This window comes from Desmodus rotundus, chromosome 1 (genome assembly GCF_022682495.2).
Source record: "Desmodus rotundus isolate HL8 chromosome 1, HLdesRot8A.1, whole genome shotgun sequence".
Lineage (NCBI taxonomy): Eukaryota > Metazoa > Chordata > Mammalia > Chiroptera > Phyllostomidae > Desmodus > Desmodus rotundus.
In genome coordinates, this window is record NC_071387.1 from 156,724,017 (window position 1) to 156,727,322 (window position 3,306).

Sequence of the window (3,306 nt, forward strand, 5' to 3'; positions counted from 1 at the left end):
TGTTCCCACCTTCACATGTATTTCAAATTAAAAGTTTAGTTTACATTATGTTGAGGAATGCTCCCTCTATTCCCACTTTGTTGAGGGTTTTTATCATAAATGGGTGCTGTACCTTATCAAATGCTTTTCCACATCTATTGATATGATCAAGTGGGTTTTGTTTATGTGGTATATTATGTTTATTGATTTGTGAATATTGTACCATCTGAAAAGATGCTCAGCATCACTAGCCATCAGAGAGATGCAAATTAAAACCACAATGAGGTACCATCTCACACTGGTCAGAGTGGCCAACATAAATAAATCAACAAACAAATGTTGGAGAGGATGAGGAGAAAAGGGAACCCTAGTACATTGGTGGGAATGTAGACTGGTGCGGCCACTGTGGAAAACAGTATGGAATTTCCTCAGAAAACTAAAAATGGAACTGCCCTTTGACCCAGCAATTCCACTGCTGGGATTATACCCTAAGAGCCCTGAAACACCAATCCAGAAGAAGCTATTCACCCCAAAGTTCATACCAGCACAATTTACAATAGCCAAGTACTGGAAGCAGCCTAAGTGCCCATCAGCAAATGAGTGGATCAAAAAACTATGGCATATTTACACAATGGAATTCTACACAGCAGAGAGAAAGAAGGAGCTTATACCCTTTGCAACAGCATGGATGGAACTGGAGAGCATTATGCTAAGTGAAATAAGCCAGGCGGTGAGGGACAAATACCATATGATCTCACCTTTAACTGGAACATAATCAACAGAAGAAAAAAGCAAACAAGATATAACCAGAGACATTGAAATTAAGAACAGTGTAACAATAGCCACAGGGGACTGGGGAGGGGATAGTGGGGAGAGGGGTCTACAGGAGCTACTATAAAGGACACAAGGAGAAAATCAAGGGGGAGGGTAGAGGTGGGGGAGGGAGGTAGGATTGGCTGGGGTGGGGTGGAGGGATGGGGAGAAAATGCAGACAATTGTAACTGAATAATAATTAAATAAAATTAAAAAAATTTAAAAAAAGATCACACACCATGTCCTGACCAGTGTGGTTCAGTTGTTTGTCACCAGGTCTCCAGTTGGGGGCATTTAAGAGGAACTGATCAGTGTTTTTCTTGCACATCGATGTTTCTCTCCCTCTCATCCTCCTTCCCTTCCCTCCCTCTAAAAATAAATAAAAATAAAAATAAAATAAAATTTTAGTTTACAAAAAAATACTACTTAATGTGATATGGAAATGAAATTAATTGCCTTCTAGATGTTTTCCAACTTGCAAAATTCTGGATACATTCATCAAGGAGGAACCTGCCTTGTTCTGATTTTGTGCCCAATCTCCCGGTTCTGTTGAGACCTGTGAGTAGTCTGCCTAGTAGGAGAGCCAGCATGGGCCTTGTGCAGCAGCAGCTTCTATTGCATTCTCCTTTGACCTTCATCTAGATCTCAAAGCCATTTTTTAAAAATCAGAGCTGACATATGCTTTGCAAATTTTTTTTGTCTCTGTTTTTGTGGTTGCTCAGTTTAGTTTCCAAAGCAAATATATTCCTCAACTGCATTTTAATTTTCCTGGTAATTTCTGTTGTTGTTTTCTACTCCACAAATTCATGCAAAACTTAGCAATGCACTATTCCTTTAATAAAATGTTCTCCACAAAAATGTTTGCCACAAATCGTTGCCTTCTTAATGCCACTAAGTGGAGAGGATTTTATAACCCTCTTCAGTTTTAGTTGGATCAAACAACAAATCTGGGACTCATTGTTATCCTAAAACCTTGAATATGTAGACACCCTTTACTGTAAAGCCATTCTTTCTGTCCTACTATTAAATACTCCCCCATCTCCCCTTTCCTCTTCCCAAATGCACTATGTGGAGCTAAAGTTGTCCTCTGCTGCCTAACCTCTGTTCCTTGCTGTGATTTCACTGTGTCAGCTCTTACTTCATGTCAGATACGCTCACATGGCTTGGAATATTAGGAATCTGCTCTTAGTGGTGTCTCCAGTTAATTTGATTTGTTTAGGCCATTAATCCATATTTTCTTTAACATCAAATATGTGGGATTTTTAGAAAAGTTTGTTTTAAGCATATAATTTTTTGCTCTATTCACTTTACTACTTCTGGTTTTATCTTTGGAAGGATGTCAAAGTGGAAGAAAGAATTGGAAGAGCAACTGGTCCTCACCAAAGACAAGGAAGTCAGAGTTAATTCACAGTACAGAGGTTTAAAGATGACAGAGGTGCCTTGAACACTTAGTCCGGGTGGCCAGGGAATGTGCACTCTAGTAACCAGATGCCCTGAGAGTCAGAGATGTGATGCAAGAAGAGGACAGGGAAATGCTCTCAGGTCAAAATCCCAAGCTTGAGAATTTTTTTCTGTTAAAGAATTGCCTCATTAACACAAACTGTTAATCCTTACACACAAACTATAAAGCACTAAAAAACTAAATCTCTACATCATAGCACACAGGTGGCAGTTCAACATCCCGAGTCCACAGAATACTTGAGGGAGACTGCCACGGATCAGATTCCCACAGTGGAGAGGGCATCTTCAGAGGGGAAGGGGGAGCGAAGTGTAACAGCCTTTCAAGTTTCCTCTCATCATCGATGATCACGCAAGGCACTCCGTTTGAGGGGAGCGGGGTGATCTGGTGTTCGTCAGGCAGGTGGAAGCTCTCAAAGTCTGGAGGACTGAAGGAAAAGAACTTCTGTATTTCTGGATAGCCCTTTAACAGTCTTCTCAGTCACCTTTTTAGCAGGGAAGGTTGTCTGTTTCTGTTTGAGAAGTCCGTTATTCTTTACTGACTGTTCTGTAGCTCTATTCACAGTTCCTAAAGCCTTTCTGGGAGCTTCAGGTAAGGATGGTGGAGCATTGAACATTTTGCCACCATGTGTTGTTGAAACCCGTGATCTCCCATCTAAAGCTTTGACTGAAGGCCAGGACCCCAGCTTTAGCTGGTCCTTAGGACCAACCCGAGTGCCTGGTTCTTGATTTTCCTTATCCACAACAATCACAGTAGCCATTCTGGATTAAGTTAGGATCAACAACCAAAATCACCCATGCCTCAGCCACCAAGTTTGAGAATCTTGAAACCAAGAGACGTTACAGGAACCTTCCAGAATCCTATAAGACTTAAGTTTTCACAGGTGAGACTTTCAAGAACTTCTCATAGAATTTCTTTTTCATGAATTAACTTTTTTCCATGAGAATAGAATTTATTTTAGGCCAAGAATCATTCAAAGATTCTTTTGGAGCATGTTGAGAGATTCAGATATTCCTGAGAAATAATTTATAAACTCTATTCCCAGATGTAACTAC

General features: G+C 40.3%; 1 pseudogene; it reads right to left on the reverse strand.

Annotated features, from left to right (window-relative positions):
• Nucleotides 1-2,431: 2,431 nt before the first annotated feature.
• LOC112307428 (securin-like) lies at nt 2,432-3,011 on the reverse strand (annotated as a pseudogene).
• Nucleotides 3,012-3,306: the final 295 nt, after the last annotated feature.